Source organism: Onychomys torridus, chromosome 23, assembly GCF_903995425.1.
Source record: "Onychomys torridus chromosome 23, mOncTor1.1, whole genome shotgun sequence".
Taxonomy (NCBI): domain Eukaryota; kingdom Metazoa; phylum Chordata; class Mammalia; order Rodentia; family Cricetidae; genus Onychomys; species Onychomys torridus.
Window position 1 is genome coordinate 35,173,865 of NC_050465.1, and position 16,959 is coordinate 35,190,823.

Consider the following 16,959-nt stretch of genomic DNA (forward strand, 5'->3'; position numbering starts at 1 on the left):
CACATGGTGGCTCACAACCATCCATAATGAGATCTGGTGTCCTCTTCTGGCATGCAGGGATATGTGCAGACAGAACACTGTATACATAATAAATAAATAAACCTTAAAAAAGAAAGAAAGAAAGAACGAAAGAAAGAAAGAAAAAGAAAAGAAACTACAAATAATATAGCCCAGCCCAGTACCCTGTGGACGCTCCAAAGTGTGACAACTTCTGAGCTGGACATAGGCCAGAGATAGAGTGAGATTGCCTTTTTTTTTTTTTAATGTCTGGCTAAGTGTGTGTAATTGACTGGCTGTCCACTTAGCTCAAGCATTCTACTCTGCTTGCCCACCTTACAGCAATTAGGTCCACGATCTGAGAGTCTGAGGCTTGAGAAATAGTGCCTCTGTGAAACATGACTCGTATTTGGTGTTTAAACCCCAACATGGGGTCGCAAAGATTTCTTTTGAAAGGAAATCTCTAGGAAACCAGTTGTCTTAGTATTAATTATATTTTAAAAGGTGCAATCCGAAGCAACCCTCAGAAGTATCCTTAATCAATGTCTGGAGACTGTTTAATGCATTGATTAGAAGTTCCTAATCCTTGAGCACGCTGCTACTTAATGAACCATTAAGTAAAGTTAATTATTATTAATGATTGCGGACTTGAAAAATCCATCCTGGCCTTCGTTTCCCCATACGTTTATAGGGGATTAAAAGTTGGAAAAATGTCACTCACATCCCCAGTACAACCAGGAAGGCACGCACAGTGGATGCAGAGCCCTCTCCTCCACACCTGTCTCCACCCCCCTTTCTTCCCTGCTTCGTGAAAAGTTTATCCTCTAATAATATAACAAAGTCAATCAAAAGGTGGGTGAAGACTGGTCCGCGTTAACTGTGTTCTCTGTGTCAGGGTAATTTTATTTTAGCAGTTCTTGGGACGAATGAAAACCATCAGAATTCATGCTGGCAGACAGGGTGTAAAGGAAGGAACTGCCCCGATTGTAGGTCTGCAGAGAAATATCTTTAACATAGCCCGGTGGCGGCGATGGCGCACGCCTTTAATCCTAGCACTCAGGAGGCAGAGGCAATCGGATCTTTTTGATTCTGAGGCCAGCCTGGTCTACTGGTCTACAGAGTGAGATCCAGGACAGTCACCAAAACTACACAGAGAAACCCTGTCTCCAAAAAAAAAAAAAAAAAAAAAAAGAAAGAAAAAAAAAAGAAAAATGTGCTCGCTTCAGAAGCACATGTACTAAAATTGGAACAATATAGACAAGATTAGCATGGTGGCCCCTGCGCAAGGATGACATACAAATTTGTGAAATGTTCCATATTTAAAAAAAAAAAAAAGGCTGGGCGGCAGTGGTGGCGCACACCTTTAATCCCAGCACTCAGGAGGCAGAGGCAGGTGGATCTCTGTGAGTTTGAGGCCAGCCTGGGCTACAGAGTGAGTCCCAGGAAAGGCACACAGAGAAACCCTGTCTTGGAAAAAAAAAAAATCACCCCTTGTAGGTTGCCCACACTCTAGTGGAAGGCTACATCCAAGAACATATGGGCAGCACAAATTGGGTTTGGTGGGTTAAAAGAAGAAAGAGTATACAAAATTGGGTGGTTAGGGAAGAGGGTATTAATCTGGGAAGAGTTGGGAGACATGGTGAAAATAATCAAACATATACGAAATGCTCAAGGAACTTACAGAAACGAGGGGCAAAACGTAGGGGAAAATACATGTGTAAATTTACTTATAAAAGTTTAGTTCGTCTCTGATATGGCACATGGGAAAATGGCAGCCATGGTGATGAGGGGACTCCATTGGCTATACAAGAGGGACAGAAGAGAGAAGCCTAAATACACTTTACACATTTTTAGTTTTTAGTCACATGGACGTTTTCTTCTCTAAGAAGGAGTATTTTAATTTAAAAGGGGATAATAAAGAAAAACTTGGTAATAAGTAGGGCATGGGTTTATGCATGTCTATCATGGATTCATGCATGTCTATCAGCTGATTAGAGAGACAGCTAAGCAACCACTTGGACCTCTTCTGTTTTACTGAATCTTAGGAATCTTAGAACTTTCTAGAAGAGCGTTTTAGGAATGTTAAGCAATCATGAACCTCTCTAGTCATTCATGATTAGCTGAATTTGTCACATTCATGAATAATAATATGAATTTTGTTTAATTGATGTGTGTGGGGGGGTGTGGTGTGGTGTGTGTGGTGTTCTTAGTGAACTCCTCATCAGAAAGCCATGTGTATCTCACTGACTTCATAGCTGATTTATCATCCGTTCAGCCTCGCCCTTGAGGTTCTCTGCTCACTGACTGTGGACAGGTGCTTGACCCAGATTAAATCACTTATCACTCTTGGTAATCAAATTTCTCTAACCAACATTTAATTGGTTCAGAGACAGGTAGTCTAAGCCAACCTGGAAAGCACATTAGGTAAAAACTAAGCAAAGGAATGAAGGTAGGGACTGTCATTAGAAACTGGTTCATTAATTATAACAAATATTTCCCACTAATGTATAATACCAATTATAGGGCAAAACCTTCGAGGGAATATCTAGGAACCTTATATTACCTTTGTAGGTTTCTATAAATCCAAAATCGCCCTAAAGTCAAAACATATAAAATGACTAAAATAAGGCAAGTTTATTATTGCCAGCTCTTATAAACTTCCAAGTTAAGAAAAAAAATTGTTCATTTAAAAAATATTTAAAATTCTTTATTTACACTTAAGCTATTTTAACTTTATTATTATTATTATTTTTATTATTTCTTGCTCCATGACCAGCATGGCTTCTTCCACATTAATTTAGAAATGAAGTGATTGGGTCAGGAAGGCCAACATAGTCAGCTTCAACTTTACTGCTTTCTATTCTGCCAATTTCTAGTGAATTGTTTTTAAAAATCATTCCCAGGGCCAGCAGGATGGCTCAGTGGGTGGAGCCCTTGCTACACAAACCCGACAGCTTGCTTTCTGACCCTGGGACCCATGTAAAAGTGAAATGAGAATCCTGACTCCTCAACATTGTCTTCTGACTTCTACATACACACCATGGTACACACATGCATGCACATCACACACATACACATGCACACACATATTACAAACACACATGCATACACATATCTACAATAGTGAACACATAAGAATGTTTAAAAAGAAAACAAATTCATTCTGAGATTCATGTTCTTTTCCCTATTTTGCCATCTTGGTGTAAGACCAAATAGAGAGCATGGGCAGAAACTAATTGCTGAATAGTGTAAAACTCTTCCATCAATTAAGTCTGTCATTTGACATTATTTGATTTGAAGGAGATTCTGATAATGTAATGTAGCTTGAGAAGTTGATTATCTGCTTTCTCAACCAGAACATTCCTCAATAAACTGGTTTCTTTTCTTTTTTTCTTTAGGGCCAATAAGAATCCTACTGTAAAGTTAGAAATCCAGTTTTATTAATCCCTCCACAAGATCACACTCGTGTAGGAGAGTCATACTAATTAATCTCACAATGTGATGATTTTGAGTCTAAAACACTGAACGACGTATAACTTGGCTACACTCATGGTAACCACACTGTGTGTTTCCTTGTGTGTGTATCTGACTGTTGTCACACTTAGAAAGGTACTTAAGGTGAGATTCCTTTAGAGGTGAGAGAGCAGCAGGTGGGGGGGGATGGGCTCACTTTCTCGTACTGTCTATAGACAGGAGTGGGGACAGCAGACTGTCCATGCACCCATAGACTCCCCCTTTCCAGGTGTTGCTAGGCTCTGAATCCCTCTTCTCACAACAGTACTGGCTCTGATTGACAAAGGTTCTGTTCCAGAGCAGTCTCCTCGAACGGATTGGGTAGTACATATTTTGACCTTAGCAGATGACGTGTTCAACTCTGTCCTGCATCCGGAAGGCAGCCGTAGGTGACAGAACACACAAGCCGCTTGGCCACTGCTTGCTGACGCCGGCTCATTTGCTTTGTTTTTAAACCTACTCTCCAAACAGGCCTCCCGTTCCACTGCACTCTGTGTCCCTCTCTGTGGATCTGTGTGCAGAGAAGAGTTAACAGGAGGTGCAAGATTGCTATTTCTAGAAAGATCTGCTTATGGCCACTTGACCAGCCTCTGGGAGCTTAGGTTCCAAGAGAGTTCCCACCAGTCTCTGAATTATGCGTGGCTTCCTGTGCTTAAACTGTTTAAATGTCACAGTCCATCTTCAATACTTTCCTTCTTCTGTCCAGGGACTTGGGTATGCACCATAAGGAGAGTATTAGTACGTCCAGCCCTCAGTAAGAACTGAGGCACCAAGGCAGCATTTTCTACCAGATGTTCTAACTTGTGACTCCTGCAGGAGCAGTTTGGCCATGGCTTCCTCCAGACTTTGCCCTGTGTGCCTTTTCCGTCTCAATCTGTCACTGTTAGAGCTATATAATATAACACTGTCCTATGAGTCCTTCAACAAAGCGCTGGGCCCTAACACACCCTTGCTTCTGGTCTCCTCCTTCCCAGTACGGCACCTGGTCCTTATCACGAACTGATCTCTGCCCCTCTTCGTCCTTGTCTAGTACCCCACCCCCCTTCTGGTTTTGTGGGATTCCTTACTTCATCAGACATTCCCAAAATGCCCTGCTCGGCAGCCTCTGGCTTTTGTACTTACATTTCCCCTTGCCTTTGCCTTTTATCTCAGATCTCTGCTCGGTTTCCCCCTACCTCGCTGATGTTTTCATCGAAGTCTGCTCTTCTGTAGTGATTGATTTACCAACTTCTGACTTGTCTCCTGCTTCTTCCCAAGACCCTTGCTGACGAATGAGGATTTGGGACTCAGCACAAGCCTATACAGTACGAGAGATGGATGTGTTTGTTCTAGAAACTATCCCTGGCTGGAATGCATACCACTCTTTCCTCTCCCTCTGTTTCTGTCAACTGAAGATGTAATATTTGAAGCCCTGTCAACTGTCTTGGAGCAGGATGCCATTTGGGAGTAGATAGTATGGGCAATAGAGCAAGAAGACCAATCCCTTAGAAACCACCTCATTGCTGTTTTTTTAAGATTTATTTTTTATTTTGTGTGTATATGTGTGTTTATGGGTTTATGCATGTGTGCGGATGTTTGTGGAGCCCAGAGGTATCAGATTCTCCTGGAAATGTAGTTACAAGAGGTTGTGAGCTGTTTGACATAGTACTCAGAACAAAACTCAGGTCCTTTGGAAGACTGTGAACTTAGCCACTGAACCATATTGCCAGCCCCCACCTCTGTACTTCGACAGATGCCAGAAATAAACATTGTTTTCCACTTAGCCCTTCCTTTTGTGATTTTCTCTCACTTCAATTTGTCCCAATCTTAACTAATCCAAGCTTGGATCTGGAGTCTGACATTTCAAAGCCTAGAGAAGAGGCACACAATACAGAGCATAGTATGTGAATTCCATTTTGTGGACAAAACAGGAGAGGTGACAGGTAGATTGGCAAACCATGGGAAATCTCAGCTACAGGAAACCATTATAGTAATGCTCTCCAAGTGGTCATTCCTCCCCATGTCCCCACGCATCTTTTCAATGTGATAGTCCTTCTTCTATCAAAGATAGAGTTGGGGACAAAATGAGAAAGATCTGGCCATTCTCTCTTCATTCCCTTAGCTCTAGGTTGGTCAACAAAATGGAAAAAATGTAAATTTTGTTCCAGAGTCTATGCCTTTAGAGACTGTGAAGCATCGGCTACCCTCCTGAAACCTTGACATCATCTTTCTGTGAAACCTGGTATCACTTTTCAGAGGATAGAAGACACTGTGGGGAATAACAGGTGTCCCAGTGCAGAGCCACCACCAGCTGCCGGATGTGTGAGTGATGTCTCCTCAGGCCTTTTAGGCTCAGACGAGCCATTAACATGACTTGAGCATGTGAATGCTTGCAGGCAAGGTGACCAGAAGTCACTCCTAGATGACATCACGAAAGTATATAGTTGCTGCTTTTAAGCTGCTGGGTTTTGATGAGCATTTTTATGTAGCCAGTTCATATCCAAAGATTAATCCTGGTGATTATTTCATGCTGTAGAAAGAGCCTAAAAGAAGGTTGAATTGTGTTGGCAAAGAAGAAGCTTAATGGTTCAGGTTCACTTGCTCAGAGAGAGAAGCCACAATCTTTAAAACCTTTAGTGTTAAATGAAGAACACTGCGAGTGTAGTAGGTAGCTCATCCCTGTAATCCCAGCACTTAGGAGACTGAGACAGGAGGAATGCTTTGAGTTCAAGGCCAGCACAGGCTACATAGTGAGCCCCAAGCTAGACTTTTTCCAATGTGATAATCTTTTCTAAAAGCAAAACAAAAGAATATAATGTTCAGCAATGATAAATAACTTCAGAAGGGAGGGTCAGTAAATCTGTCCCAGGAACAATGGATAAGAAATGGAAGATCTGGGTCATGGTCTTCCTTTCATTAACTCATTTTCTCACTTTAAAACATGTGCTGGCATCTTGATGTTTCTTTTCTTTTTTTTCAGGGATAATATGAGGTGTTGTGTGATATTTTGTTTGTGTTCTGACAAATAAAGCTTGCCTGGAGATCAGAGAAGCAGAGCAGCCAGCCACTAGACTTCTTTCCTCTACGAAATCTCTGATCGAATAGGGCATCCTGTCTCTACGAATCCTCAAACTGAATGGGGGCCTAGATCCTGTTTCCACATGCCTTATATTCCTGTCTCCACCTCTCAAAGTGCTGGGATCAAAGGCACAAGATCCCAAGTGCTGGGATCAAATTTGTGAGCCACCACCACCTGGCTCCATTTGTCTTTTAGACTGGTTTAATCTCGTGTAGCCCAGGGTGGCCTTGAACTCCCGATCTTCTAGTTTCCTCCTCACAAGTGCAGGGATGAAAGGTGTATGCCATCACTGCCTGGTCTCTTTGGTTCACTAGTAGCTAGTTCTGCCCTCTGATTTCCAGACAAGCTTTATTTTTCAGAACACAAACAATATCACAACAATGAGGCCTAATCCACTCTTTACTCATCGTTCATGAAGCTTCATTCACTTTTTACAGCTGGGTAGCACTGGTGTGTGTGTGTGTGGGGGGGGGGGGGATGGATTTTAACTGTCCACTTACTCATTTACTACAATTTAGTTTTAAAAGACGTAGATTGCTTTCATAATCTATAAGGACACTTTAGAGGCCGAAATGTGCCTGCTTGGAGGAGCTCTGATCTTTTGTGCCTTAAAGATATGTCATTGACCTTGAAATTGCTCTTTCCCTTTCCATGGAGTTGAACACTAAACATGATCGCAGCCCAACTTTGGTGCCATTAGGTGATGGTAAGTGGGAAATGGGAGGAATCTGAGTCCTTGAGGGACTGTAGTAGATACTCCTTGAATACCTGTACTGCTCACAGTACATCTGTTTATTTGTCCTACCTCCAACCCGTGTGTGTGTGTGTGTGTGTGTGTGTGTGTGTGTGTGTGTGTGTGCATCTTTTGATATTTTTCTGAATTTTTTAGACTTTAAAAAGCAAGATCTTGATTTCTGTTACGTTCACAAGGATACCTGTACTGTTTCCCCTTTAGAAGGTACCTGCCTCTTCCATCTGTCCCACCCACACAGGAGAGCTGAGCTAATAAGTCACAGGAAAGGGACATTAGTGTAATGTTTCCCCTAGATGGAATCAGTGAACTCACTGCTCTCGCTTGCTTACGTAAGTTTCTATCTTGTTCCTTTGCCCTAGTTAGATGGTGGTACAGGAACCCTGCCCTGAGGGTTCACTTTACATCAGGACCTGCTACCTTGTCTAGCTCATTTCTCCTTTCTACTTCCTGTACTCTGCCCTTTGCTTTCCCAACAGCTAGACAACGCATACCCCCTCAGATCACTCAAGGACTTTCAATACTTGGAAGAAACAGACAGACCATTAGACCTAAGAACACTGTAGGGGAGGGGTACTTAGGAGGAGACACATGACCCAAAGTTTGGTCAGGTGGAGGAAGTGTGGCCAACAGTGTCAAACAAAATAAAAGTAAAAAAAGGGCAAAATAAAAGTATACACTAGCAGTAAACATAAGACAGTTCAAAAACTTCAAATCATACAAAGTGGATGCATGGAAAATGAAAATTCTTTTTTTCTCCTACATCTTCATCTCAAGCCGTAAAGTGCTCTGCCATTATGTGGTAAATGTCCTTCCAGATGTATAGTATGAAAACAGACACAACAATGAACACTTCTGCTTTCATTATATAAAATGTAAGCACAGTATACATTTTTATTAACTGGTCCAGGGAGGGGACTGAACCCAGGACTTTCTGCATGTTAGGCAAGTACTCTCTCATTTCATCATATCCCAGCCTTGCAGCTTCCTATTTTTTCCTGTAGACTCATTTTCATATCAGGACATATGTATTTTTATCATCTATAAGTCATTATATAAAGAGTTGGTGAGATGGCTCAGTTGGTAATATGATTGCCACATAAACCTGATGACCTGAGCTTGATATCTGGAACTCACGGAAATGTGGAAGGAAAGAAGCTTGGCTTGTGCCCACACACAATACTAACAGAAACAGCTGTGCAGAAGAGCTGGGGATACAGAGTGGTGGTTGGTAGATGTTTGTCCAGACTATAGTAAAACAAACATTTACAAAGACTTTCCTACTAAAGAAACATTTAATAAATTAAACCCCTTTCTTACTATCCAGTATTAAAACATCTATTTCCTTTTATATTCAGTATGTCCAGAAACATTTTATCCCATTGGCTTGTTGCAAATATTGAGAAAAGGACCACAGTTGTATACTTTTACATCTCCCCAGAGTATGTGGGTGAAAACTTTGGATGTGTAAGCATGTGGAACTCCTGTTTCCCACTGGGAAACTTACCATGGGGGTCACTCGGGAAAAATCAAAACAAAACTGCTTTCAAGGATCTTTACAGGAAATGGAAACCAACAGTTGAAATCTTGTACAATTTTAAAGTCTAAAATAGACGTCCTAACCAGTTCGGAAAGGAGAACTTACATATTATAAAGGTCAGCCAGGACTATGTAGTGAGACACTGTCTTAGCGGTGGCGGCGCACGCCTTTAACCCCAGCACTCGGGAGGTAGAGGCAGGCGGATCTCAGTGAGTCTGAGCGAAGTTTCTTTAAAAATTATTTTTCAGATTTTTTTTTATGACACATCCCAGATAATGTTTGGGCTTTTCCCCCTCAAAATTCTGCAAGGATTTTTGAATTATGGAAAAATTTTCTGGAAAAACTGAGTAGGGTAGAACAGTTTTTAAAAAGTGAGCTGAAATTTGTCAGCTGCCTTCGGAGCTGAGAAAGAGAAACCAGTGACCTGCAAGTGGGGGGATAAACAGCAAATGCAGTTTATTAGATAGAAAGGGCTAATTCTATATGCTAAAGATATATATACATATTGGTTTTTCGAGACAGAGTTTCTGTGTAGCTTTGCACCTTTCCTGGAACTAGCTCTGGAGATCAGGCTGGCCTCGAACTCACAGAGATCCGCCTGCCTGTGCCTCCCGAGTGCTGGGATTAAAGGCGTGCGCCACCACCGCCCGGCTATGTTAAAGATATTTCAAATGAAAGGGCAAGACATTGTTTCCTTAATAATCCTGGGAGCTGGGTGTGTGGCAAGGTTGGTAAAGACTCTCGCCCACAAGCCTAAAAACCTGAGTTTGGTTTTGGGATCCACACTGGGAGAACAGAGATCCGACCCCCACTTGTCCTCTGATCTGTCTCTCTGTCTCTTCATTCACACACACACACACACACACACACACACACACACACACGGGATATAAATAAATGTAATTAAAAATGAATGCTGGTAAGAGCCTGTGAATATAGCTCAGTCAGTAAAACAATTGCTTCGCATGTACGAAGGCCCGGGTTCAGTCATAAGTACTATGTAAAAGTAGTTATAATTCCAGCACTTGAGAAGTGTAAGAAGTGTAGCCTGGAAGATTGGAAGTTCGAATTTTTCCTCCGTCCTACACTGAGTTGAAGGCCTGCCTGGATCAGAAGAGACCCTGTCTCCAGTAAAATGCAAGCCAGGCGGTAGTTGCGCACACCTTTAAATCTCAGCACTCGGCAGGCAGAGGCAGGGAGATCTCTGTGAGTTCAAGGCCAGCCTGGTCTACAAAGTGAGTTTTAGGACAGACTACAAAGCTACACAGAGAAACCCTGTCTCGAAAAACTAAAAAAAAAAAAGAAAGAAAAAAAAAAGCGGAGAAAATATCATTCTATTGAGCATGTAGATCGAGGAAAGAACTAAAAATCAGCCATCCTGGATGTGATGGCTCATGGCTCATGACTGTGAACCTAGCACTTTGAAGGATGAGGCAGATTGTGGACACAAGTGTGAGGCCAGGCCTGGGCTACATAGCGTAAATTCTAGGATAGCATGAAACTGTTTCAAAAACAACACACCACCAACAAAGTGCATCCGTGACGAATTGGAGGGGGACACAGAAGAAAGTTGATGCCGTCTCTTTATGAGGAAGGACTGTCTGCGTCAGAAAAGTACTGGAGAAAGAGAACAGAATTAGACTATTGAAATGATCGGGTTTCTGTACTTAAAATACAGACAGAGTGGCAATTCACAAGCTAGGGAGGATGTGGGGACCGTTAAGTTACAGAAACTGTTCCTACCATTGTCAAAACTCCAATACCAGGTATATCTAACTCCAAACCAGTCTGTCTTAATCCCTCACAGATTGTGTCTGGTAAAAACCACTGCACCACGTTCACTGGTCTACCTTGAATTTGCCTGTTAGCAGGCTTCCAGTGAGATTTCAGCCCACGTCCTAAAGTGTAACACATCCATTCTTCCGCCTGGCCCAGCAGCCTGTCTCCAGCCCGCTCCTCACACTTCCAGCACCTCCTCTCTGTGCCTGCTCTACACTGGTGATCTTGCTTATTTCTCTTGGAATAGCAGACATAAGAACTTCCAGCCTCTCCAGTCACCATTTCAGACCACCTCCAGTTCCAGAAGACCTGTCTCTGTTCTCCCCTTGTCACAGAGTTCCAATTCCGTCCCTGTCACCTACCTGGGGACCAGGATGTATCTGCAGCAATCTGGTTTCCCTCCTCTCAACTGAGCCTTGCTCTTCAGCGTTGTCATAACATTTCCCACAGCTTAAAAAAACATAGAAGAAATCTCAGGTCAGGGAGATGGCTCATGGTTAAAGGTACTTGGCACCAAGCCTGCAGACCTCCAGGACCCACACTGTGCAGGGCGAGGACTGACTCTCTCTCCCTCTCCTTCTCCCTCCTCCCCATTTCTCTCTCTCACGTGCATTAAATAAATAAAAATGTGTTAAAAATGTTTGCAAAGTCCTTTATCCCATGTTCTCCCCCAAGTCATCACCCCATTCCTCTGCTCTCTTGCAGCAAGCCTCCTGGTAGAAGCGATGCATACCTATTTTGATGTATCCAACTCCTGGACTTCTTTTCACCTCTGACTCAAACTGTTCAGGTTTTTGTTCTCCACCAACTTCATTGAAACCGATCTTGTCAGTGCCACCAATGGCTTTTGTTGCCCCAATGGTCTGCCTGTTTGATCTCATTTGATCTAGAGTGACATTCAGGACAGTGACCGACTCGTCTTTCCAGAAACATCTGGTTCATCTGCCATTCATTACACTACTCTCCTCAGTGTTCTTTCCTCTGCACTGCATTGACATATCTAAAACGACCCTCCTTATCTTTCACTCCCCCAATATGGTTCGCTTGGGTTCTCAACAGCTCAAGGTTGGAGTCACACTTAACTCTTACTATTTCAAAAGGGTAGTCATTTGGTGGTTATTTCTGCCACACTGGTGCCACTGGGCCATGGTCCCTGCTACTGTGCTAATGTCAGCTTTACCACATCTCAAGTGGGTTAATAAAGCCTCCAGATGGCCCTGCTGCCAACCAGGTTAGCACATCAGGCCATATCTCAATACTTAAATGGCTTCCTGCCTCACAGTAAAATCCAAAGGCTGCACAAGCCCTGTATGTATGGTTTCGCCCTCCCTCCCTTCCTTCTCAGCTCCTAGACTCTCCTCATTCACTGTTTCTGTTACGCGACTCTTGTTATTCCTAGAAAATGATGCTTGAACCTTTCCAGTGGCTCTTGTTCTGTGCCTGCTGCCTAGACCCAAATACCCCTGGGTTGCTCCCTTTATAGCTTTACTCAAGTGTTATCCTGAGCATTCTGTGGCTCACTTGTAGCTTCATGACTACCTGCAGAAGCTCTGAGCCCTCTGATGGCCTACTTACAGATTCATGTCTGTTCCTTGCTTTATTTTTCACCCTACTGTTCATAATTCCCTAGTTACTATATAATTACGTCAATTTATTCTGTTTATCCCTTTAGAATGTAAGTTCCATAACGTCATGGATTTTTTTTGGTACTTTTTTTTATTCTGATGCAGCCTCAACCCTGACAGAGGTAAGTTTAGTATCAATAGGTTAATTATGTTTAATGCCTATGCAAAGTACACAAGGAAATATAGTTTCAAAATTCCCCAAATGTAACTTGATTATATAATGTCATACTCAGTAATTTCACTCCCAGAAGTTCATCATTATAACTAACTAGTACAAGGAAACACTGGTCCAGGTAGTTGGTAAATGGAAATTTTTTTGTTCTGAAAAATATCTCTTAACTTCCTGTGCTTTTCAGGCTTGGTTGTACATTGATCATTACCTGGGGATATGTTATAAATGTGTTGAATGTTGATGTCAGTCCCACTGTGACAGAGTCCAATTGTGGATTGACTTTTCATAATATTACCAACCATTAGTGATTATGACTGGAACATAGGAATTCATTAGGAACTATAGATGGTATTTTTGTTAACATCCCCTGGCTTGTATTTTTTCATCCACAAAACAAAAGGTTTTATGTTGGAATCCCTACTTCCTTGGGACTGAAGGCCACCTGAAGATACACAGTCTCATGGACTAACAACTATTGGATTCTTGGTCTTTCTGTCAGGAGATAGCCATTGTTGAACTAGCTGGACCACAGCCTATCTAATAAATTCCCCTTTAATATATCAGTTCTGTTTCTCTAGAGAACCCTAATACAGAACATTGACTCTTCTTCATGGTGATTTGAAGGTGTCTACACACATGTGTGAGCTCAACAATAAGAGCTGGGCACCCGTTTTTTATTGTAGAGAAATTACCACAGTACATCAGAAATCTGTGGCCTTGCTTTTCCTTTGGGAAAGAGTCTGGATATATAGCTCAGGTCATCCTTGAACTTGTGACCCTCATGTCTCAGCTTCCCAAGTGCTGGAGATTACAGGCCTTTGCCAATAAAGCAGTTTGTAAATGGGAATTCTAAACAGTCCTGAGACCCACTCCAGCATGTGTCTGGAGTGAGGTTGGGGGCTCTGAGACCTGACACACTGTTTTACAGTATGTTATGATTTGTTCACACATCCCTTCAAGTTTACACAGGACTCCAGGAAACGAGTGGACAGTAGCAACTCTTTGTGTATGCCAGATCAAGCGTTCTCACAGTGCTGCTGTAAAACTGACCCCATGGAAGGCCCCTCGCCCTTTCTACTTTCTGTGAAAATCAGGATAGGCACCTCAACCAAGAAGCATGTTATCTCCAGTTAGTTCTGGTGGACGTAGTGTTTTTGATTTTTTTTTTTTTTTATAAGTAGTAAATTTAGGGAACTATTGAGAGGTAGGATATACTAGAAACAAGCTTTTTGGAACATAGAAGCCAAAGTTGCCTATCCCATCATTGAATGATAATATAAGTGATTTGGATTAATCTACTTAAGGATGTGTTTCTTCCCAAGAGAAACTAAAAATTTATCCTCCACTACAGATTTCACGGCCATACAACCCCCAATCAGGTACTGGGGATTATTCTGAATTAAAAGGCCTTCCAAAAAAAAAGGGCCAATTATCCATTTAGATAAAGAAATACACATTTTAGATTTTTTTGTTTTTGTTTTTGGTGACAGGGTTTCCCTGTGCAGTTTTGTGCCTTTCCTGGATTTCACTCTGTAGCCCAGGCTGGCCTCGAACTCACAGAGATCCGCCTGGCTCTGCCTCCGGAGTGCTGGGATTAAAGGCATGCGCCACCACTGCCCATGGAATTATATCAACACTTTAGATTTTTGTTTTGTAAGAAAATGTTTACAAGCATAAGGTTTAAGTCTATAACTGGGTGTCATGAAAACATATCATTGAGAGAACAACTGAGTATGAAGTGCTTGTTAGTCTACAATGCCAGGTAGAGAGCGGATGCTTAATGGATGCCACATTTACTTCAGGTAATGGTTAGACACGGAGTCTAGCATAGCAGTTTTTTTTTTTTTTCCATTTATTTGTGTGTGTACTGGTGTTTTGTCAGCATGCACATGTTTGTGCACCACATGTATGTATTGCCTGCAATTGTTACCTACCTGTGTATGCTGAGAATTCAACCCAGACTTCCTCTGGGAGAGTACCCAGTGCTCTTAACCACTGAACCCCGCCAGCCCCAGAAGGAGTTCTTGATATCCTCTTCCTTTTTCTTTTCTTTTTTCTTTCTTGAGATGGTTCGTATAGCCTTGACTGGGCCAGAACTCACCATGTAGACAGGTTCGTGACTGGCCTGCCTTTGCCTCTGGTGCTGGGATGAAGGACTTGACCATCACACCCAGTTTTCTTTCCTATCATCCACCAATTTAGGAGTAACTGGAACCTTATCGCCCTCCATCGAACTGTGTGTTCCTCGCTGCAGTTTCTCAATGTGGCCTTTGGGTTAGTGAGAAAGCGGCTGCAATCTTTAGGGTGGGAACTCTGTGCTGGGGGAGGAAGTGAGAGAGGATCAGCTGAGTCTGCCCTGGGGGAGGTTGGGTGGGAAAGGGCGGGGCCAGCCCTCGGCATTAGCTTTTGCTTTTTTTTTCTTTTTTGGTTTTTCGCGTCAAGGTTTCTCCATGTAGTTTTGATGCCTGTCCTAGAACTCACTCTGTAGCCCTAGCTGGCCTTGAACTCACAGAGATCCACCTGGCTCTGCCTCCCGAGTGCTGGGATTAAAGGCGTGTACCACCAATGCCCAGTTTAGCTTCTGCTTTTTACAAGGCCTGCTATCTTTATTTGGTGTGTGTGTGTGTGTGTGTGTGTGTGTGTGTGTGTGTGTAGTGGTGGTGTTCTTTTATTGAATCTAGCTTTTTTTTTTCATACCATATATTCTGATCATGGTTTCCCTCCACTAATTCCTCCTAGGTCCTCTCCACTTCCTCTCCCATCCAAATCCACTCGCTTTCTTTCTCTAGTTAGAAAACAGGCATCTAGAAAGCAGTAATAAGGTAAAACAAACAAATCAGAATAGGATAAAAACAAACAAACAAACAAACAAACATAAGAAAAAAAGCCAAAGAGCCGGGTAGTGGTGGCACACGCCTTTAAATCCCAGCACTCGGGAGGCAGAGCCAGGCAGATCTCAGTGAGTTGGAGGCCAGCCTGGTCTACAGAGTGAGTTCCAGGACAGGCAACAAAACTACAGAGAAACCCTGTCTCAAAAAACCAAACCCAAACTAACCAAACAAAAAACAAACAAGCAAACAAAAAACCCCCCAAAAAACAACAACCAAAAACTGAAAAAAAAAAAACAAGCAAAAAACAAAGAAAAAGAGCCAAAGAAAAAGCACAAGAAACACATACGGCCACAGCAACACACGTTTGCACACAGGAATCCCACAAACCCACAAAATGAGAAACCATAATATATATGAAAATGACTTGTAAGGTTAAAACAAGAAAATGCCCGACAAAGAATCTCCAAAAGGGCCACTGAGCTGGTTTTATGTTGGTCCACCTACTGCTAGGCATAGGGCCTGGCCTCAACAGTGGTTTGTATCACCAGTCAGACGGTGGAGAAAACTAACTTTTCATTTGTGAGCAGTTATCAATTGGAGGTAGCTTCTGGGTTTGGAATGGGAGCATGTGTCCACTTCCTCTATCAGCCAGCGCTGGGACCCCATCTGGCCTAGACCCATGCTGGGCCTGGCTTCTTCAGTGTTCAGGTCCTCTTTATGAAATGCGTATATAATTCTGAGCAGTTCTCCTTAATTCTCTTTATGAGGACAAATGGTTGAGAATTCAGGGAATGGCTACCCCTGCCTCCCTCCTCTCCCCCCCCCCCCGCCCCGTTTTATTATTATTATTAATGGTTTTGCGAGACAGGGTTTTTATTTTTTATTTATTTATTTTTTTTTGCGAGACAGGGTTTTGTATAGCCCTAACTGTCCTGGAACTCCTGCTGTAGACCAGACAGACCTAGAATTTAGAGACTGGCTATGAGTGATGGAACTAAAGATGTGCTTCCCGGTGGTGGTGGCACACACCTTTAATCCCAGCAAACGGGAGGCAGAGGTGGGTGGAGCTGAGTGTTCAAGACCAGCTTGGTCTACAGAAAGATTAGGACAGCCAGGGCTGTTACACAGAGAAACTGTCTCGAAAAACCAATAAATAAATAGATAAATAAATAAAATACATAAAAAATAGAAGAATTAGGGAGCTGAAGAGATGACTCAGCAGTTAAGAGCATTGGCTGCCCTTCCAGAGGACCTAGGTTCAATCCCCAGCACCCACATGGTGGACTGTAACTCCAGTTCCAGGGGATCTGACATCTTCACACCAATGCACATAAAATAAACGACTAGGAGAAAAAAAAATGTGCTTTACCTTCCCGCTGCTCTATTTTTTTGTTTAACATGGCTTGATACCAATTTTTAAACTTTCAAAAGGCTCATCATCAAACCTTTCAAACAAGATCCAACTTAAGTATTGTATTGCTTTTATGAGAATGTTTTTACCTGCTTTACAAAAACAAACAACTTTCAGGAGAGTCCAATTGAAGTGGCTGTCAAGATACCAAGATGGAAGCTTAACTATTGATTCTAAAGTTTACACAATTAGCTACCAACTCCAGTTGGTTTGTCTGTAAAGCTCACACCCATCCCCCTCAGGTTACGTTTTCAGGTTTCCCGTCGCAATTGTATGATTAGT

At 42.4% G+C, this 16,959-nt stretch overlaps 1 non-coding gene across 1 annotated transcript; it reads left to right on the forward strand.

The window, feature by feature from the left end:
* The first annotated feature begins 1,210 nt into the window (after positions 1 to 1,210).
* On the forward strand, positions 1,211 to 1,320 carry LOC118573535. Its single transcript, XR_004943646.1, has one exon. It is a non-coding gene; the product is annotated as a U6 spliceosomal RNA (small nuclear RNA).
* Positions 1,321 to 16,959: the final 15,639 nt, after the last annotated feature.